We start from the raw sequence: 23,529 nt of genomic DNA, 5'->3' as shown, positions 1-23,529 counted from the left end.
AGAATACAGAATAACTTTTACTACAAAAGTTGTAGCAAATTGTTCCCTTAACACAATGGTCTGTGACTTTTTTGCTCCCAGATGCACCATTGTGGAGATTTTTTCAAGAATGTGGAAATTACAAGAGTGTTGAAAAAAAAACGGTATCCGGAGGAGAATACAGAATAACTTTTACTACAAAAGTTGTAGCAAATTGTTCCCTTAACACAATGGTCTGTGACTTTTTTGCTCCCAGATGCACCATTGTGGAGATTTTTTCAAGAATGTGGAAATTACAAGAGTGTTGAAAAAAAACGGTATCCGGAGCAGAACACAGAAAAACTTTTATACAAAAGTTGTAGCAAATTGTGCCCTTAACACAATGGTCTGTAACTTTTTTGCTCCCAGATGCACCATTGTGGAGATTTTTTCAAGAATGTGGAAATTACAAGAGTGTTGAAAAAAAACGGTATCCGGAGGAGAATACAGAATAACTTTTACTACAAAAGTTGTAGCAAATTGTTCCCTTAACACAATGGTCTGTGACTTTTTTGCTCCCAGATGCACCATTGTGGAGATTTTTTCAAGAATGTGGAAATTACAAGAGTGTTGAAAAAAAACGGTATCCGGAGCAGAATACAGAAAAACTTTTACCACAAAAGTTGTAGCAAATTGTGCCCTTAACACAATGGTCTGTAACTTTTTTGCTCCCAGATGCACCATTGTGGAGATTTTTTCAAGAATGTGGAAATTACAAGAGTGTTGAAAAAAAACGGTATCCGGAGCAGAATACAGAAAAACTTTTACCACAAAAGTTGTAGCAAATTGTGCCCTTAACACAATGGTCTCCAACATTTTTGCTCCCAGATGCATCAATGTGGAGATTTTTTCAAGAATGTGGAAATTACAAGAGTGTTGAAAAAAAACGGTATCCGGAGGAGAATACAGAATAACTTTTACTACAAAAGTTGTAGCAAATTGTTCCCTTAACACAATGGTCTGTGACTTTTTTGCTCCCAGATGCACCATTGTGGAGATTTTTTCAAGAATGTGGAAATTACAAGAGTGTTGAAAAAAAACGGTATCCGGAGCAGAATACAGAAAAACTTTTACCACAAAAGTTGTAGCAAATTGTGCCCTTAACACAATGGTCTCCAACATTTTTGCTCCCAGATGCATCAATGTGGAGAATTTTTGAAAAATGTGCAAATTACAAGAGTGTTGAAAAAAAACGGTATTCGGAGCAGAATACAGAATAACTTTTACCACAAAAGTTGTAGCAAATTGTGCCCTTAACACAATGGTCTCCAACATTTTTGCTCCCAGATGCATCAATGTGGAGAATTTTTGAAAAATGTGCAAATTACAAGAGTGTTGAAAAAAAACGGTATCCGGAGCAGAATACAGAAAAACTTTTACCACAAAAGTTGTAGCAAATTGTGCCCTTAACACAATGGTCTCCAACATTTTTGCTCCCAGATGCATCAATGTGGAGAATTTTTGAAAAATGTGCAAATTACAAGAGTGTTGAAAAAAAACGGTATCCGGAGCAGAATACAGAATAACTTTTACCACAAAAGTTGTAGCAAATTGTGCCCTTAACACAATGGTCTCCAACATTTTTGCTCCCAGATGCACCATTGTGGAGATTTTTTCAAGAATGTGGAAATTACAAGAGTGTTGAAAAAAAACGGTATCCGGAGGAGAATACAGAATAACTTTTACTACAAAAGTTGTAGCAAATTGTTCCCTTAACACAATGGTCTGTGACTTTTTTGCTCCCAGATGCACCATTGTGGAGATTTTTTCAAGAATGTGGAAATTACAAGAGTGTTGAAAAAAAACGGTATCCGGAGGAGAATACAGAATAACTTTTACTACAAAAGTTGTAGCAAATTGTTCCCTTAACACAATGGTCTGTGACTTTTTTGCTCCCAGATGCACCATTGTGGAGATTTTTTCAAGAATATGGAAATTACAAGAGTGTTGAAAAAAAACGGTATCCGGAGGAGAATACAGAATAACTTTTACTACAAAAGTTGTAGCAAATTGTTCCCTTAACACAATGGTCTGTGACTTTTTTGCTCCCAGATGCACCATTGTGGAGATTTTTTCAAGAATGTGGAAATTACAAGAGTGTTGAAAAAAAAACGGTATCCGGAGGAGAATACAGAATAACTTTTACTACAAAAGTTGTAGCAAATTGTTCCCTTAACACAATGGTCTGTGACTTTTTTGCTCCCAGATGCACCATTGTGGAGATTTTTTCAAGAATGTGGAAATTACAAGAGTGTTGAAAAAAAACGGTATCCGGAGCAGAACACAGAAAAACTTTTATACAAAAGTTGTAGCAAATTGTGCCCTTAACACAATGGTCTGTAACTTTTTTGCTCCCAGATGCACCATTGTGGAGATTTTTTCAAGAATGTGGAAATTACAAGAGTGTTGAAAAAAAACGGTATCCGGAGGAGAATACAGAATAACTTTTACTACAAAAGTTGTAGCAAATTGTTCCCTTAACACAATGGTCTGTGACTTTTTTGCTCCCAGATGCACCATTGTGGAGATTTTTTCAAGAATGTGGAAATTACAAGAGTGTTGAAAAAAAACGGTATCCGGAGCAGAATACAGAAAAACTTTTACCACAAAAGTTGTAGCAAATTGTGCCCTTAACACAATGGTCTGTAACTTTTTTGCTCCCAGATGCACCATTGTGGAGATTTTTTCAAGAATGTGGAAATTACAAGAGTGTTGAAAAAAAACGGTATCCGGAGGAGAATACAGAATAACTTTTACTACAAAAGTTGTAGCAAATTGTTCCCTTAACACAATGGTCTGTGACTTTTTTGCTCCCAGATGCACCATTGTGGAGATTTTTTCAAGAATATGGAAATTACAAGAGTGTTGAAAAAAAACGGTATCCGGAGGAGAATACAGAATAACTTTTACTACAAAAGTTGTAGCAAATTGTTCCCTTAACACAATGGTCTGTGACTTTTTTGCTCCCAGATGCACCATTGTGGAGATTTTTTCAAGAATGTGGAAATTACAAGAGTGTTGAAAAAAAACGGTATCCGGAGGAGAATACAGAATAACTTTTACTACAAAAGTTGTAGCAAATTGTTCCCTTAACACAATGGTCTGTGACTTTTTTGCTCCCAGATGCACCATTGTGGAGATTTTTTCAAGAATGTGGAAATTACAAGAGTGTTGAAAAAAAACGGTATCCGGAGCAGAATACAGAAAAACTTTTACTACAAAAGTTGTAGCAAATTGTTCCCTTAACACAATGGTCTGTGACTTTTTTGCTCCCAGATGCACCATTGTGGAGATTTTTTCAAGAATGTGGAAATTACAAGAGTGTTGAAAAAAAACGGTATCCGGAGCAGAATACAGAAAAACTTTTACCACAAAAGTTGTAGCAAATTGTGCCCTTAACACAATGGTCTCCAACATTTTTGCTCCCAGATGCATCAATGTGGAGATTTTTTCAAGAATGTGGAAATTACAAGAGTGTTGAAAAAAAACGGTATCCGGAGGAGAATACAGAATAACTTTTACTACAAAAGTTGTAGCAAATTGTTCCCTTAACACAATGGTCTGTGACTTTTTTGCTCCCAGATGCACCATTGTGGAGATTTTTTCAAGAATGTGGAAATTACAAGAGTGTTGAAAAAAAACGGTATCCGGAGCAGAATACAGAAAAACTTTTACCACAAAAGTTGTAGCAAATTGTGCCCTTAACACAATGGTCTCCAACATTTTTGCTCCCAGATGCATCAATGTGGAGAATTTTTGAAAAATGTGCAAATTACAAGAGTGTTGAAAAAAAACGGTATTCGGAGCAGAATACAGAATAACTTTTACCACAAAAGTTGTAGCAAATTGTGCCCTTAACACAATGGTCTCCAACATTTTTGCTCCCAGATGCATCAATGTGGAGAATTTTTGAAAAATGTGCAAATTACAAGAGTGTTGAAAAAAAACGGTATCCGGAGCAGAATACAGAAAAACTTTTACCACAAAAGTTGTAGCAAATTGTGCCCTTAACACAATGGTCTCCAACATTTTTGCTCCCAGATGCATCAATGTGGAGAATTTTTGAAAAATGTGCAAATTACAAGAGTGTTGAAAAAAAACGGTATCCGGAGCAGAATACAGAATAACTTTTACCACAAAAGTTGTAGCAAATTGTGCCCTTAACACAATGGTCTCCAACATTTTTGCTCCCAGATGCATCAATGTGGAGAATTTTTGAAAAATGTGTAAATTACAAGAGTGTTGAAAAAAAACGGTATCCGGAGCAGAATACAGAAAAACTTTTACTACAAAAGTTGTTGCAAATTGTGCCCTTCACACAATGGTCTCCAACATTTTTGCTCCCAGATGCATCAATGTGGAGAATTTTTGAAAAATGTGCAAATTACAAGAGTGTTGAAAAAAAACGGTATCCGGAGCAGAATACAGAAAAACTTTTACTACAAAAGTTGTAGCAAATTGTGCCCTTAACACAATGGTCTGTAACTTTTTTGCTCCCAGATGCACCATTGTGGAGATTTTTTCAAGAATGTGGAAATTACAAGAGTGTTGAAAAAAAACGGTATCCGGAGGAGAATACAGAATAACTTTTACTACAAAAGTTGTAGCAAATTGTTCCCTTAACACAATGGTCTGTGACTTTTTTGCTCCCAGATGCACCATTGTGGAGATTTTTTCAAGAATATGGAAATTACAAGAGTGTTGAAAAAAAACGGTATCCGGAGGAGAATACAGAATAACTTTTACTACAAAAGTTGTAGCAAATTGTTCCCTTAACACAATGGTCTGTGACTTTTTTGCTCCCAGATGCACCATTGTGGAGATTTTTTCAAGAATGTGGAAATTACAAGAGTGTTGAAAAAAAAACGGTATCCGGAGGAGAATACAGAATAACTTTTACTACAAAAGTTGTAGCAAATTGTTCCCTTAACACAATGGTCTGTGACTTTTTTGCTCCCAGATGCACCATTGTGGAGATTTTTTCAAGAATGTGGAAATTACAAGAGTGTTGAAAAAAAACGGTATCCGGAGCAGAACACAGAAAAACTTTTACTACAAAAGTTGTAGCAAATTGTGCCCTTAACACAATGGTCTGTAACTTTTTTGCTCCCAGATGCACCATTGTGGAGATTTTTTCAAGAATGTGGAAATTACAAGAGTGTTGAAAAAAAACGGTATCCGGAGGAGAATACAGAATAACTTTTACTACAAAAGTTGTAGCAAATTGCTCCCTTAACACAATGGTCTGTGACTTTTTTGCTCCCAGATGCACCGTTGTGGAGATTTTTTCAAGAATATGGAAATTACAAGAGTGTTGAAAAAAAACGGTATCCGGAGGAGAATACAGAATAACTTTTACTACAAAAGTTGTAGCAAATTGTTCCCTTAACACAATGGTCTGTGACTTTTTTGCTCCCAGATGCACCATTGTGGAGATTTTTTCAAGAATGTGGAAATTACAAGAGTGTTGAAAAAAAACGGTATCCGGAGCAGAATACAGAAAAACTTTTACCACAAAAGTTGTAGCAAATTGTGCCCTTAACACAATGGTCTCCAACATTTTTGCTCCCAGATGCATCAATGTGGAGAATTTTTGAAAAATGTGCAAATTACAAGAGTGTTGAAAAAAAACGGTATCCGGAGCAGAATACAGAAAAACTTTTACAACAAAAGTTGTAGCAAATTGTGCCCTTAACACAATGGTCTGTGACTTTTTTGCTCCCAGGTGCATCAATATGGAGATTTTTTCAAGAATGTGGAAATTACAAGAGTGTTGAAAAAAAACGGTATCCGGAGCAGAATACAGAATAACTTTTACTACAAAAGTTGTAGCAAATTGTTCCCTTAACACAATGGTCTGTGACGTTTTTGCTCCCAGATGCACCATTGTGGAGATTTTTTCAAGAATATGGAAATTACAAGAGTGTTGAAAAAAAACGGTATCCGGAGGAGAATACAGAATAACTTTTACTACAAAAGTTGTAGCAAATTGTTCCCTTAACACAATGGTCTGTGATATTTTTGCTCCCAGATGCACCATTGTGGAGATTTTTTCAAGAATGTGGAAATTACAAGAGTGTTGAAAAAAAACGGTATCCGGAGCAGAACACAGAAAAACTTTTACTACAAAAGTTGTAGCAAATTGTGCCCTTAACACAATGGTCTGTAACTTTTTTGCTCCCAGATGCACCATTGTGGAGATTTTTTCAAGAATGTGGAAATTACAAGAGTGTTGAAAAAAAACGGTATCCGGAGCAGAACACAGAAAAACTTTTACTACAAAAGTTGTAGCAAATTGTTCCCTTAACACAATGGTCTGTGACTTTTTTGCTCCCAGATGCACCATTGTGGAGATTTTTTCAAGAATGTGGAAATTACAAGAGTGTTGAAAAAAAACGGTATCCGGAGCAGAACACAGAAAAACTTTTATACAAAAGTTGTAGCAAATTGTGCCCTTAACACAATGGTCTGTAACTTTTTTGCTCCCAGATGCACCATTGTGGAGATTTTTTCAAGAATGTGGAAATTACAAGAGTGTTGAAAAAAAACGGTATCCGGAGGAGAATACAGAATAACTTTTACTACAAAAGTTGTAGCAAATTGCTCCCTTAACACAATGGTCTGTGACTTTTTTGCTCCCAGATGCACCGTTGTGGAGATTTTTTCAAGAATATGGAAATTACAAGAGTGTTGAAAAAAAACGGTATCCGGAGGAGAATACAGAATAACTTTTACTACAAAAGTTGTAGCAAATTGTTCCCTTAACACAATGGTCTGTGACTTTTTTGCTCCCAGATGCACCATTGTGGAGATTTTTTCAAGAATGTGGAAATTACAAGAGTGTTGAAAAAAAACGGTATCCGGAGCAGAATACAGAAAAACTTTTACAACAAAAGTTGTAGCAAATTGTGCCCTTAACACAATGGTCTGTGACTTTTTTGCTCCCAGGTGCATCAATATGGAGATTTTTTCAAGAATGTGGAAATTACAAGAGTGTTGAAAAAAAACGGTATCCGGAGCAGAATACAGAATAACTTTTACTACAAAAGTTGTAGCAAATTGTTCCCTTAACACAATGGTCTGTGACTTTTTTGCTCCCAGATGCACCATTGTGGAGATTTTTTCAAGAATGTGGAAATTACAAGAGTGTTGAAAAAAAACGGTATCCGGAGCAGAACACAGAAAAACTTTTACTACAAAAGTTGTAGCAAATTGTGCCCTTAACACAATGGTCTGTAACTTTTTTGCTCCCAGATGCACCATTGTGGAGATTTTTTCAAGAATGTGGAAATTACAAGAGTGTTGAAAAAAAACGGTATCCGGAGCAGAACACAGAAAAACTTTTACTACAAAAGTTGTAGCAAATTGTGCCTTTAACACAATGGTCTGTAACTTTTTTGCTCCCAGATGCACCATTGTGGAGATTTTTTCAAGAATGTGGAAATTACAAGAGTGTTGAAAAAAAACGGTATCCGGAGCAGAACACAGAAAAACTTTTACTACAAAAGTTGTAGCAAATTGTGCCCTTAACACAATGGTCTGTAACTTTTTTGCTCCCAGATGCACCATTGTGGAGATTTTTTCAAGAATGTGGAAATTACAAGAGTGTTGAAAAAAAACGGTATCCGGAGCAGAACACAGAAAAACTTTTACTACAAAAGTTGTAGCAAATTGTGCCCTTAACACAATGGTCTGTAACTTTTTTGCTCCCAGATGCACCATTGTGGAGATTTTTTCAAGAATGTGGAAATTACAAGAGTGTTGAAAAAAAACGGTATCCGGAGCAGAATACAGAATAACTTTTACTACAAAAGTTGTAGCAAATTGTTCCCTTAACACAATGGTCTGTGACTTTTTTGCTCCCAGATGCACCATTGTGGAGATTTTTTCAAGAATGTGGAAATTACAAGAGTGTTGAAAAAAAACGGTATCCGGAGCAGAACACAGAAAAACTTTTACTACAAAAGTTGTAGCAAATTGTGCCCTTAACACAATGGTCTGTAACTTTTTTGCTCCCAGATGCACCATTGTGGAGATTTTTTCAAGAATGTGGAAATTACAAGAGTGTTGAAAAAAAACGGTATCCGGAGGAGAATACAGAATAACTTTTACTACAAAAGTTGTAGCAAATTGCTCCCTTAACACAATGGTCTGTGACTTTTTTGCTCCCAGATGCACCGTTGTGGAGATTTTTTCAAGAATATGGAAATTACAAGAGTGTTGAAAAAAAACGGTATCCGGAGGAGAATACAGAATAACTTTTACTACAAAAGTTGTAGCAAATTGTTCCCTTAACACAATGGTCTGTGACTTTTTTGCTCCCAGATGCACCATTGTGGAGATTTTTTCAAGAATGTGGAAATTACAAGAGTGTTGAAAAAAAACGGTATCCGGAGCAGAATACAGAAAAACTTTTACCACAAAAGTTGTAGCAAATTGTGCCCTTAACACAATGGTCTCCAACATTTTTGCTCCCAGATGCATCAATGTGGAGAATTTTTGAAAAATGTGCAAATTACAAGAGTGTTGAAAAAAAACGGTATCCGGAGCAGAATACAGAAAAACTTTTACAACAAAAGTTGTAGCAAATTGTGCCCTTAACACAATGGTCTGTGACTTTTTTGCTCCCAGGTGCATCAATATGGAGATTTTTTCAAGAATGTGGAAATTACAAGAGTGTTGAAAAAAAACGGTATCCGGAGCAGAATACAGAATAACTTTTACTACAAAAGTTGTAGCAAATTGTTCCCTTAACACAATGGTCTGTGACTTTTTTGCTCCCAGATGCACCATTGTGGAGATTTTTTCAAGAATGTGGAAATTACAAGAGTGTTGAAAAAAAACGGTATCCGGAGCAGAACACAGAAAAACTTTTACTACAAAAGTTGTAGCAAATTGTGCCCTTAACACAATGGTCTGTAACTTTTTTGCTCCCAGATGCACCATTGTGGAGATTTTTTCAAGAATGTGGAAATTACAAGAGTGTTGAAAAAAAACGGTATCCGGAGGAGAATACAGAATAACTTTTACTACAAAAGTTGTAGCAAATTGCTCCCTTAACACAATGGTCTGTGACTTTTTTGCTCCCAGATGCACCGTTGTGGAGATTTTTTCAAGAATATGGAAATTACAAGAGTGTTGAAAAAAAACGGTATCCGGAGGAGAATACAGAATAACTTTTACTACAAAAGTTGTAGCAAATTGTTCCCTTAACACAATGGTCTGTGACTTTTTTGCTCCCAGATGCACCATTGTGGAGATTTTTTCAAGAATGTGGAAATTACAAGAGTGTTGAAAAAAAACGGTATCCGGAGCAGAATACAGAAAAACTTTTACCACAAAAGTTGTAGCAAATTGTGCCCTTAACACAATGGTCTCCAACATTTTTGCTCCCAGATGCATCAATGTGGAGAATTTTTGAAAAATGTGCAAATTACAAGAGTGTTGAAAAAAAACGGTATCCGGAGCAGAATACAGAAAAACTTTTACAACAAAAGTTGTAGCAAATTGTGCCCTTAACACAATGGTCTGTGACTTTTTTGCTCCCAGGTGCATCAATATGGAGATTTTTTCAAGAATGTGGAAATTACAAGAGTGTTGAAAAAAAACGGTATCCGGAGCAGAATACAGAATAACTTTTACTACAAAAGTTGTAGCAAATTGTTCCCTTAACACAATGGTCTGTGACGTTTTTGCTCCCAGATGCACCATTGTGGAGATTTTTTCAAGAATATGGAAATTACAAGAGTGTTGAAAAAAAACGGTATCCGGAGGAGAATACAGAATAACTTTTACTACAAAAGTTGTAGCAAATTGTTCCCTTAACACAATGGTCTGTGATATTTTTGCTCCCAGATGCACCATTGTGGAGATTTTTTCAAGAATGTGGAAATTACAAGAGTGTTGAAAAAAAACGGTATCCGGAGCAGAACACAGAAAAACTTTTATACAAAAGTTGTAGCAAATTGTGCCCTTAACACAATGGTCTGTAACTTTTTTGCTCCCAGATGCACCATTGTGGAGATTTTTTCAAGAATGTGGAAATTACAAGAGTGTTGAAAAAAAACGGTATCCGGAGGAGAATACAGAATAACTTTTACTACAAAAGTTGTAGCAAATTGCTCCCTTAACACAATGGTCTGTGACTTTTTTGCTCCCAGATGCACCGTTGTGGAGATTTTTTCAAGAATATGGAAATTACAAGAGTGTTGAAAAAAAACGGTATCCGGAGGAGAATACAGAATAACTTTTACTACAAAAGTTGTAGCAAATTGTTCCCTTAACACAATGGTCTGTGACTTTTTTGCTCCCAGATGCACCATTGTGGAGATTTTTTCAAGAATGTGGAAATTACAAGAGTGTTGAAAAAAAACGGTATCCGGAGCAGAATACAGAAAAACTTTTACTACAAAAGTTGTAGCAAATTGTTCCCTTAACACAATGGTCTGTGACTTTTTTGCTCCCAGATGCACCATTGTGGAGATTTTTTCAAGAATGTGGAAATTACAAGAGTGTTGAAAAAAAACGGTATCCGGAGCAGAACACAGAAAAACTTTTACTACAAAAGTTGTAGCAAATTTTGCCCTTAACACAATGGTCTGTGACTTTTTTGCTCCCAGGTGCATCAATATGGAGATTTTTTCAAGAATGTGGAAATTACAAGAGTGTTGAAAAAAAACGGTATTCGGAGCAGAATACAGAAAAACTTTTACTACAAAAGTTGTAGTAAATTGTGCCCTTAACACAATGGTCTGTGACTTTTTTGCTCCCAGGTGCATCAATATGGAGATTTTTTCAAGAATGTGGAAATTACAAGAGTGTTGAAAAAAAACGGTATTCGGAGCAGAATACAGAAAAACTTTTACCACAAAAGTTGTAGCAAATTGTGCCCTTAACACAATGGTCTCCAACATTTTTGCTCCCAGATGCATCAATGTGGAGAATTTTTGAAAAATGTGCAAATTACAAGAGTGTTGAAAAAAAACGGTATCCGGAGCAGAATACAGAAAAACTTTTACAACAAAAGTTGTAGCAAATTGTGCCCTTAACACAATGGTCTGTGACTTTTTTGCTCCCAGGTGCATCAATATGGAGATTTTTTCAAGAATGTGGAAATTACAAGAGTGTTGAAAAAAAACGGTATCCGGAGCAGAATACAGAAAAACTTTTACCACAAAAGTTGTAGCAAATTGTGCCCTTAACACAATGGTCTCCAACATTTTTGCTCCCAGATGCATCAATGTGGAGAATTTTTGAAAAATGTGCAAATTACAAGAGTGTTGAAAAAAAACGGTATCCGGAGCAGAATACAGAATAACTTTTACCACAAAAGTTGTAGCAAATTGTGCCCTTAACACAATGGTCTCCAACATTTTTGCTCCCAGATGCATCAATGTGGAGAATTTTTGAAAAATGTGCAAATTACAAGAGTGTTGAAAAAAAACGGTATCCGGAGCAGAATACAGAAAAACTTTTACTACAAAAGTTGTAGCAAATTGTTCCCTTAACACAATGGTCTGTGACTTTTTTGCTCCCAGATGCACCATTGTGGAGATTTTTTCAAGAATGTGGAAATTACAAGAGTGTTGAAAAAAAACGGTATCCGGAGCAGAACACAGAAAAACTTTTACTACAAAAGTTGTAGCAAATTTTGCCCTTAACACAATGGTCTGTGACTTTTTTGCTCCCAGGTGCATCAATATGGAGATTTTTTCAAGAATGTGGAAATTACAAGAGTGTTGAAAAAAAACGGTATTCGGAGCAGAATACAGAAAAACTTTTACTACAAAAGTTGTAGTAAATTGTGCCCTTAACACAATGGTCTGTGACTTTTTTGCTCCCAGGTGCATCAATATGGAGATTTTTTCAAGAATGTGGAAATTACAAGAGTGTTGAAAAAAAACGGTATTCGGAGCAGAATACAGAAAAACTTTTACCACAAAAGTTGTAGCAAATTGTGCCCTTAACACAATGGTCTCCAACATTTTTGCTCCCAGATGCATCAATGTGGAGAATTTTTGAAAAATGTGCAAATTACAAGAGTGTTGAAAAAAAACGGTATCCGGAGCAGAATACAGAAAAACTTTTACAACAAAAGTTGTAGCAAATTGTGCCCTTAACACAATGGTCTGTGACTTTTTTGCTCCCAGGTGCATCAATATGGAGATTTTTTCAAGAATGTGGAAATTACAAGAGTGTTGAAAAAAAACGGTATCCGGAGCAGAATACAGAAAAACTTTTACCACAAAAGTTGTAGCAAATTGTGCCCTTAACACAATGGTCTCCAACATTTTTGCTCCCAGATGCATCAATGTGGAGAATTTTTGAAAAATGTGCAAATTACAAGAGTGTTGAAAAAAAACGGTATCCGGAGCAGAATACAGAATAACTTTTACCACAAAAGTTGTAGCAAATTGTGCCCTTAACACAATGGTCTCCAACATTTTTGCTCCCAGATGCATCAATGTGGAGAATTTTTGAAAAATGTGCAAATTACAAGAGTGTTGAAAAAAAACGGTATCCGGAGCAGAATACAGAAAAACTTTTACTACAAAAGTTGTAGCAAATTGTGCCCTTAACACAATGGTCTGTAACTTTTTTGCTCCCAGATGCACCATTGTGGAGATTTTTTCAAGAATGTGGAAATTACAAGAGTGTTGAAAAAAAACGGTATCCGGAGCAGAACACAGAAAAACTTTTATACAAAAGTTGTAGCAAATTGTGCCCTTAACACAATGGTCTGTAACTTTTTTGCTCCCAGATGCACCATTGTGGAGATTTTTTCAAGAATGTGGAAATTACAAGAGTGTTGAAAAAAAACGGTATCCGGAGGAGAATACAGAATAACTTTTACTACAAAAGTTGTAGCAAATTGTTCCCTTAACACAATGGTCTGTGACTTTTTTGCTCCCAGATGCACCATTGTGGAGATTTTTTCAAGAATGTGGAAATTACAAGAGTGTTGAAAAAAAAACGGTATCCGGAGGAGAATACAGAATAACTTTTACTACAAAAGTTGTAGCAAATTGTTCCCTTAACACAATGGTCTGTGACTTTTTTGCTCCCAGATGCACCATTGTGGAGATTTTTTCAAGAATGTGGAAATTACAAGAGTGTTGAAAAAAAACGGTATCCGGAGCAGAACACAGAAAAACTTTTACTACAAAAGTTGTAGCAAATTGTGCCCTTAACACAATGGTCTGTAACTTTTTTGCTCCCAGATGCACCATTGTGGAGATTTTTTCAAGAATGTGGAAATTACAAGAGTGTTGAAAAAAAACGGTATCCGGAGGAGAATACAGAATAACTTTTACTACAAAAGTTGTAGCAAATTGTTCCCTTAACACAATGGTCTGTGACTTTTTTGCTCCCAGATGCACCATTGTGGAGATTTTTTCAAGAATATGGAAATTACAAGAGTGTTGAAAAAAAACGGTATCCGGAGGAGAATACAGAATAACTTTTACTACAAAAGTTGTAGCAAATTGTTCCCTTAACACAATGGTCTGTGACTTTTTTGCTCCCAGATGCACCATTGTGGAGATTTTTTCAAGAATGTGGAAATTACAAGAGTGTTGAAAAAAAAACGGTATCCGGAGGAGAATACAGAATAACTTTTACTACAAAAGTTGTAGCAAATTGTTCCCTTAACACAATGGTCTGTGACTTTTTTGCTCCCAGATGCACCATTGTGGAGATTTTTTCAAGAATGTGGAAATTACAAGAGTGTTGAAAAAAAACGGTATCCGGAGCAGAACACAGAAAAACTTTTACTACAAAAGTTGTAGCAAATTGTGCCCTTAACACAATGGTCTGTAACTTTTTTGCTCCCAGATGCACCATTGTGGAGATTTTTTCAAGAATGTGGAAATTACAAGAGTGTTGAAAAAAAACGGTATCCGGAGCAGAACACAGAAAAACTTTTACTACAAAAGTTGTAGCAAATTGTGCCCTTAACACAATGGTCTGTAACTTTTTTGCTCCCAGATGCACCATTGTGGAGATTTTTTCAAGAATGTGGAAATTACAAGAGTGTTGAAAAAAAACGGTATCCGGAGGAGAATACAGAATAACTTTTACTACAAAAGTTGTAGCAAATTGCTCCCTTAACACAATGGTCTGTGACTTTTTTGCTCCCAGATGCACCGTTGTGGAGATTTTTTCAAGAATATGGAAATTACAAGAGTGTTGAAAAAAAACGGTATCCGGAGGAGAATACAGAATAACTTTTACTACAAAAGTTGTAGCAAATTGTTCCCTTAACACAATGGTCTGTGACTTTTTTGCTCCCAGATGCACCATTGTGGAGATTTTTTCAAGAATGTGGAAATTACAAGAGTGTTGAAAAAAAACGGTATCCGGAGCAGAATACAGAAAAACTTTTACTACAAAAGTTGTAGCAAATTGTTCCCTTAACACAATGGTCTGTGACTTTTTTGCTCCCAGATGCACCATTGTGGAGATTTTTTCAAGAATGTGGAAATTACAAGAGTGTTGAAAAAAAACGGTATCCGGAGGAGAATACAGAATAACTTTTACTACAAAAGTTGTAGCAAATTGCTCCCTTAACACAATGGTCTGTGACTTTTTTGCTCCCAGATGCACCATTGTGGAGATTTTTTCAAGAATGTGGAAATTACAAGAGTGTTGAAAAAAAACGGTATCCGGAGCAGAACACAGAAAAACTTTTATACAAAAGTTGTAGCAAATTGTGCCCTTAACACAATGGTCTGTAACTTTTTTGCTCCCAGATGCACCATTGTGGAGATTTTTTCAAGAATGTGGAAATTACAAGAGTGTTGAAAAAAAACGGTATCCGGAGGAGAATACAGAATAACTTTTACTACAAAAGTTGTAGCAAATTGCTCCCTTAACACAATGGTCTGTGACTTTTTTGCTCCCAGATGCACCGTTGTGGAGATTTTTTCAAGAATATGGAAATTACAAGAGTGTTGAAAAAAAACGGTATCCGGAGGAGAATACAGAATAACTTTTACTACAAAAGTTGTAGCAAATTGTTCCCTTAACACAATGGTCTGTGACTTTTTTGCTCCCAGATGCACCATTGTGGAGATTTTTTCAAGAATGTGGAAATTACAAGAGTGTTGAAAAAAAACGGTATCCGGAGGAGAATACAGAATAACTTTTACTACAAAAGTTGTAGCAAATTGCTCCCTTAACACAATGGTCTGTGACTTTTTTGCTCCCAGATGCACCATTGTGGAGATTTTTTCAAGAATGTGGAAATTACAAGAGTGTTGAAAAAAAACGGTATCCGGAGCAGAACACAGAAAAACTTTTACTACAAAAGTTGTAGCAAATTTTGCCCTTAACACAATGGTCTGTGACTTTTTTGCTCCCAGGTGCATCAATATGGAGATTTTTTCAAGAATGTGGAAATTACAAGAGTGTTGAAAAAAAACGGTATTCGGAGCAGAATACAGAAAAACTTTTACTACAAAAGTTGTAGTAAATTGTGCCCTTAACACAATGGTCTGTGACTTTTTTGCTCCCAGGTGCATCAATATGGAGATTTTTTCAAGAATGTGGAAATTACAAGAGTGTTGAAAAAAAACGGTATTCGGAGCAGAATACAGAAAAACTTTTACCACAAAAGTTGTAGCAAATTGTGCCCTTAACACAATGGTCTCCAACATTTTTGCTCCCAGATGCATCAATGTGGAGAATTTTTGAAAAATGTGCAAATTACAAGAGTGTTGAAAAAAAACGGTATCCGGAGCAGAATACAGAAAAACTTTTACAACAAAAGTTGTAGCAAATTGTGCCCTTAACACAATGGTCTGTGACTTTTTTGCTCCCAGGTGCATCAATATGGAGATTTTTTCAAGAATGTGGAAATTACAAGAGTGTTGAAAAAAAACGGTATCCGGAGGAGAATACAGAATAACTTTTACTACAAAAGTTGTAGCAAATTGCTCCCTTAACACAATGGTCTGTGACTTTTTTGCTCCCAGATGCACCGTTGTGGAGATTTTTTCAAGAATATGGAAATTACAAGAGTGTTGAAAAAAAACGGTATCCGGAGGAGAATACAGAATAACTTTTACTACAAAAGTTGTAGCAAATTGTTCCCTTAACACAATGGTCTGTGACTTTTTTGCTCCCAGATGCACCATTGTGGAGATTTTTTCAAGAATGTGGAAATTACAAGAGTGTTGAAAAAAAACGGTATCCGGAGGAGAATACAGAATAACTTTTACTACAAAAGTTGTAGCAAATTGCTCCCTTAACACAATGGTCTGTGACTTTTTTGCTCCCAGATGCACCATTGTGGAGATTTTTTCAAGAATGTGGAAATTACAAGAGTGTTGAAAAAAAACGGTATCCGGAGCAGAACACAGAAAAACTTTTACTACAAAAGTTGTAGCAAATTTTGCCCTTAACACAATGGTCTGTGACTTTTTTGCTCCCAGGTGCATCAATATGGAGATTTTTTCAAGAATGTGGAAATTACAAGAGTGTTGAAAAAAAACGGTATTCGGAGCAGAATACAGAAAAACTTTTACTACAAAAGTTGTAGTAAATTGTGCCCTTAACACAATGGTCTGTGACTTTTTTGCTCCCAGGTGCATCAATATGGAGATTTTTTCAAGAATGTGGAAATTACAAGAGTGTTGAAAAAAAACGGTATTCGGAGCAGAATACAGAAAAACTTTTACCACAAAAGTTGTAGCAAATTGTGCCCTTAACACAATGGTCTCCAACATTTTTGCTCCCAGATGCATCAATGTGGAGAATTTTTGAAAAATGTGCAAATTACAAGAGTGTTGAAAAAAAACGGTATCCGGAGCAGAATACAGAAAAACTTTTACAACAAAAGTTGTAGCAAATTGTGCCCTTAACACAATGGTCTGTGACTTTTTTGCTCCCAGGTGCATCAATATGGAGATTTTTTCAAGAATGTGGAAATTACAAGAGTGTTGAAAAAAAACGGTATCCGGAGGAGAATACAGAATAACTTTTACTACAAAAGTTGTAGCAAATTGCTCCCTTAACACAATGGTCTGTGACTTTTTTGCTCCCAGATGCACCGTTGTGGAGATTTTTTCAAGAATATGGAAATTACAAGAGTGTTGAAAAAAAACGGTATCCGGAGCAGAATACAGAAAAACTTTTACAACAAAAGTTGTAGCAAATTGTGCCCTTAACACAATGGTCTGTGACTTTTTTGCTCCCAGGTGCATCAATATGGAGATTTTTTCAAGAATGTGGAAATTACAAGAGTGTTGAAAAAAAACGGTATCCGGAGCAGAATACAGAAAAACTTTTACCACAAAAGTTGTAGCAAATTGTGCCCTTAACACAATGGTCTCCAACATTTTTGCTCCCAGATGCATCAATGTGGAGAATTTTTGAAAAATGTGCAAATTACAAGAGTGTTGAAAAAAAACGGTATCCGGAGCAGAATACAGAATAACTTTTACCACAAAAGTTGTAGCAAATTGTGCCCTTAACACAATGGTCTCCAACATTTTTGCTCCCAGATGCATCAATGTGGAGAATTTTTGAAAAATGTGCAAATTACAAGAGTGTTGAAAAAAAACGGTATCCGGAGCAGAATACAGAAAAACTTTTACTACAAAAGTTGTAGCAAATTGTGCCCTTAACACAATGGTCTGTAACTTTTTTGCTCCCAGATGCACCATTGTGGAGATTTTTTCAAGAATGTGGAAATTACAAGAGTGTTGAAAAAAAACGGTATCCGGAGCAGAACACAGAAAAACTTTTATACAAAAGTTGTAGCAAATTGTGCCCTTAACACAATGGTCTGTAACTTTTTTGCTCCCAGATGCACCATTGTGGAGATTTTTTCAAGAATGTGGAAATTACAAGAGTGTTGAAAAAAAACGGTATCCGGAGGAGAATACAGAATAACTTTTACTACAAAAGTTGTAGCAAATTGTTCCCTTAACACAATGGTCTGTGACTTTTTTGCTCCCAGATGCACCATTGTGGAGATTTTTTCAAGAATGTGGAAATTACAAGAGTGTTGAAAAAAAAACGGTATCCGGAGGAGAATACAGAATAACTTTTACTACAAAAGTTGTAGCAAATTGTTCCCTTAACACAATGGTCTGTGACTTTTTTGCTCCCAGATGCACCATTGTGGAGATTTTTTCAAGAATGTGGAAATTACAAGAGTGTTGAAAAAAAACGGTATCCGGAGCAGAACACAGAAAAACTTTTACTACAAAAGTTGTAGCAAATTGTGCCCTTAACACAATGGTCTGTAACTTTTTTGCTCCCAGATGCACCATTGTGGAGATTTTTTCAAGAATGTGGAAATTACAAGAGTGTTGAAAAAAAACGGTATCCGGAGGAGAATACAGAATAACTTTTACTACAAAAGTTGTAGCAAATTGTGCCCTTAACACAATGGTCTGTAACTTTTTTGCTCCCAGATGCACCATTGTGGAGATTTTTTCAAGAATGTGGAAATTACAAGAGTGTTGAAAAAAAACGGTATCCGGAGGAGAATACAGAATAACTTTTACTACAAAAGTTGTAGCAAATTGTTCCCTTAACACAATGGTCTGTGACTTTTTTGCTCCCAGATGCACCATTGTGGAGATTTTTTCAAGAATATGGAAATTACAAGAGTGTTGAAAAAAAACGGTATCCGGAGGAGAATACAGAATAACTTTTACTACAAAAGTTGTAGCAAATTGTTCCCTTAACACAATGGTCTGTGACTTTTTTGCTCCCAGATGCACCATTGTGGAGATTTTTTCAAGAATGTGGAAATTACAAGAGTGTTGAAAAAAAAACGGTATCCGGAGGAGAATACAGAATAACTTTTACTACAAAAGTTGTAGCAAATTGTTCCCTTAACACAATGGTCTGTGACTTTTTTGCTCCCAGATGCACCATTGTGGAGATTTTTTCAAGAATGTGGAAATTACAAGAGTGTTGAAAAAAAACGGTATCCGGAGCAGAACACAGAAAAACTTTTACTACAAAAGTTGTAGCAAATTGTGCCCTTAACACAATGGTCTGTAACTTTTTTGCTCCCAGATGCACCATTGTGGAGATTTTTTCAAGAATGTGGAAATTACAAGAGTGTTGAAAAAAAACGGTATCCGGAGCAGAACACAGAAAAACTTTTACTACAAAAGTTGTAGCAAATTGTGCCCTTAACACAATGGTCTGTAACTTTTTTGCTCCCAGATGCACCATTGTGGAGATTTTTTCAAGAATGTGGAAATTACAAGAGTGTTGAAAAAAAACGGTATCCGGAGGAGAATACAGAATAACTTTTACTACAAAAGTTGTAGCAAATTGCTCCCTTAACACAATGGTCTGTGACTTTTTTGCTCCCAGATGCACCGTTGTGGAGATTTTTTCAAGAATATGGAAATTACAAGAGTGTTGAAAAAAAACGGTATCCGGAGGAGAATACAGAATAACTTTTACTACAAAAGTTGTAGCAAATTGTTCCCTTAACACAATGGTCTGTGACTTTTTTGCTCCCAGATGCACCATTGTGGAGATTTTTTCAAGAATGTGGAAATTACAAGAGTGTTGAAAAAAAACGGTATCCGGAGCAGAATACAGAAAAACTTTTACTACAAAAGTTGTAGCAAATTGTTCCCTTAACACAATGGTCTGTGACTTTTTTGCTCCCAGATGCACCATTGTGGAGATTTTTTCAAGAATGTGGAAATTACAAGAGTGTTGAAAAAAAACGGTATCCGGAGGAGAATACAGAATAACTTTTACTACAAAAGTTGTAGCAAATTGCTCCCTTAACACAATGGTCTGTGACTTTTTTGCTCCCAGATGCACCATTGTGGAGATTTTTTCAAGAATGTGGAAATTACAAGAGTGTTGAAAAAAAACGGTATCCGGAGCAGAACACAGAAAAACTTTTATACAAAAGTTGTAGCAAATTGTGCCCTTAACACAATGGTCTGTAACTTTTTTGCTCCCAGATGCACCATTGTGGAGATTTTTTCAAGAATGTGGAAATTACAAGAGTGTTGAAAAAAAACGGTATCCGGAGGAGAATACAGAATAACTTTTACTACAAAAGTTGTAGCAAATTGCTCCCTTAACACAATGGTCTGTGACTTTTTTGCTCCCAGATGCACCGTTGTGGAGATTTTTTCAAGAATATGGAAATTACAAGAGTGTTGAAAAAAAACGGTATCCGGAGGAGAATACAGAATAACTTTTACTACAAAAGTTGTAGCAAATTGTTCCCTTAACACAATGGTCTGTGACTTTTTTGCTCCCAGATGCACCATTGTGGAGATTTTTTCAAGAATGTGGAAATTACAAGAGTGTTGAAAAAAAACGGTATCCGGAGCAGAATACAGAAAAACTTTTACTACAAAAGTTGTAGCAAATTGTTCCCTTAACACAATGGTCTGTGACTTTTTTGCTCCCAGATGCACCATTGTGGAGATTTTTTCAAGAATGTGGAAATTACAAGAGTGTTGAAAAAAAACGGTATCCGGAGCAGAACACAGAAAAACTTTTACTACAAAAGTTGTAGCAAATTTTGCCCTTAACACAATGGTCTGTGACTTTTTTGCTCCCAGGTGCATCAATATGGAGATTTTTTCAAGAATGTGGAAATTACAAGAGTGTTGAAAAAAAACGGTATCCGGAGCAGAATACAGAAAAACTTTTACTACAAAAGTTGTAGTAAATTGTGCCCTTAACACAATGGTCTGTGACTTTTTTGCTCCCAGGTGCATCAATATGGAGATTTTTTCAAGAATGTGGAAATTACAAGAGTGTTGAAAAAAAACGGTATTCGGAGCAGAATACAGAAAAACTTTTACCACAAAAGTTGTAGCAAATTGTGCCCTTAACACAATGGTCTCCAACATTTTTGCTCCCAGATGCATCAATATGGAGAATTTTTGAAAAATGTGCAAATTACAAGAGTGTTGAAAAAAAACGGTATCCGGAGCAGAATACAGAAAAACTTTTACAACAAAAGTTGTAGCAAATTGTGCCCTTAACACAATGGTCTGTGACTTTTTTGCTCCCAGGTGCATCAATATGGAGATTTTTTCAAGAATGTGGAAATTACAAGAGTGTTGAAAAAAAACGGTATCCGGAGCAGAATACAGAAAAACTTTTACCACAAAAGTTGTAGCAAATTGTGCCCTTAACACAATGGTCTCCAACATTTTTGCTCCCAGATGCACCATTGTGGAGATTTTTTCAAGAATGTGGAAATTACAAGAGTGTTGAAAAAAAACGGTATCCGGAGCAGAATACAGAAAAACTTTTACAACAAAAGTTGTAGCAAATTGTGCCCTTAACACAATGGTCTGTGACTTTTTTGCTCCCAGGTGCATCAATATGGAGATTTTTTCAAGAATGTGGAAATTACAAGAGTGTTGAAAAAAAACGGTATCCGGAGCAGAATACAGAAAAACTTTTACCACAAAAGTTGTAGCAAATTGTGCCCTTAACACAATGGTCTCCAACATTTTTGCTCCCAGATGCACCATTGTGGAGATTTTTTCAAGAATGTGGAAATTACAAGAGTGTTGAAAAAAAACGGTATCCGGAGGAGAATACAGAATAACTTTTACTACAAAAGTTGTAGCAAATTGTTCCCTTAACACAATGGTCTGTGACTTTTTTGCTCCCAGATGCACCATTGTGGAGATTTTTTCAAGAATATGGAAATTACAAGAGTGTTGAAAAAAAACGGTATCCGGAGGAGAATACAGAATAACTTTTACTACAAAAGTTGTAGCAAATTGTTCCCTTAACACAATGGTCTGTGACTTTTTTGCTCCCAGATGCACCATTGTGGAGATTTTTTCAAGAATGTGGAAATTACAAGAGTGTTGAAAAAAAAACGGTATCCGGAGGAGAATACAGAATAACTTTTACTACAAAAGTTGTAGCAAATTGTTCCCTTAACACAATGGTCTGTGACTTTTTTGCTCCCAGATGCACCATTGTGGAGATTTTTTCAAGAATGTGGAAATTACAAGAGTGTTGAAAAAAAACGGTATCCGGAGCAGAACACAGAAAAACTTTTACTACAAAAGTTGTAGCAAATTGTGCCCTTAACACAATGGTCTGTAACTTTTTTGCTCCCAGATGCACCATTGTGGAGATTTTTTCAAGAATGTGGAAATTACAAGAGTGTTGAAAAAAAACGGTATCCGGAGCAGAACACAGAAAAACTTTTACTACAAAAGTTGTAGCAAATTGTGCCCTTAACACAATGGTCTGTAACTTTTTTGCTCCCAGATGCACCATTGTGGAGATTTTTTCAAGAATGTGGAAATTACAAGAGTGTTGAAAAAAAACGGTATCCGGAGGAGAATACAGAATAACTTTTACTACAAAAGTTGTAGCAAATTGCTCCCTTAACACAATGGTCTGTGACTTTTTTGCTCCCAGATGCACCGTTGTGGAGATTTTTTCAAGAATATGGAAATTACAAGAGTGTTGAAAAAAAACGGTATCCGGAGGAGAATACAGAATAACTTTTACTACAAAAGTTGTAGCAAATTGTTCCCTTAACACAATGGTCTGTGACTTTTTTGCTCCCAGATGCACCATTGTGGAGATTTTTTCAAGAATGTGGAAATTACAAGAGTGTTGAAAAAAAACGGTATCCGGAGCAGAATACAGAAAAACTTTTACTACAAAAGTTGTAGCAAATTGTTCCCTTAACACAATGGTCTGTGACTTTTTTGCTCCCAGATGCACCATTGTGGAGATTTTTTCAAGAATGTGGAAATTACAAGAGTGTTGAAAAAAAACGGTATCCGGAGCAGAACACAGAAAAACTTTTACTACAAAAGTTGTAGCAAATTTTGCCCTTAACACAATGGTCTGTGACTTTTTTGCTCCCAGGTGCATCAATATGGAGATTTTTTCAAGAATGTGGAAATTACAAGAGTGTTGAAAAAAAACGGTATCCGGAGCAGAATACAGAAAAACTTTTACTACAAAAGTTGTAGTAAATTGTGCCCTTAACACAATGGTCTGTGACTTTTTTGCTCCCAGGTGCATCAATATGGAGATTTTTTCAAGAATGTGGAAATTACAAGAGTGTTGAAAAAAAACGGTATTCGGAGCAGAATACAGAAAAACTTTTACCACAAAAGTTGTAGCAAATTGTGCCCTTAACACAATGGTCTCCAACATTTTTGCTCCCAGATGCATCAATATGGAGAATTTTTGAAAAATGTGCAAATTACAAGAGTGTTGAAAAAAAACGGTATCCGGAGCAGAATACAGAAAAACTTTTACAACAAAAGTTGTAGCAAATTGTGCCCTTAACACAATGGTCTGTGACTTTTTTGCTCCCAGGTGCATCAATATGGAGATTTTTTCAAGAATGTGGAAATTACAAGAGTGTTGAAAAAAAACGGTATCCGGAGCAGAATACAGAAAAACTTTTACCACAAAAGTTGTAGCAAATTGTGCCCTTAACACAATGGTCTCCAACATTTTTGCTCCCAGATGCACCATTGTGGAGATTTTTTCAAGAATGTGGAAATT

This window comes from Onthophagus taurus, unplaced genomic scaffold, assembly GCF_036711975.1.
Source record: "Onthophagus taurus isolate NC unplaced genomic scaffold, IU_Otau_3.0 ScKx7SY_19, whole genome shotgun sequence".
NCBI classification, from domain to species: Eukaryota; Metazoa; Arthropoda; class Insecta; order Coleoptera; family Scarabaeidae; genus Onthophagus; species Onthophagus taurus.
The sequence above is the reverse complement of the archived record's forward strand: the minus strand, read 5'-3'. Positions refer to the sequence as shown.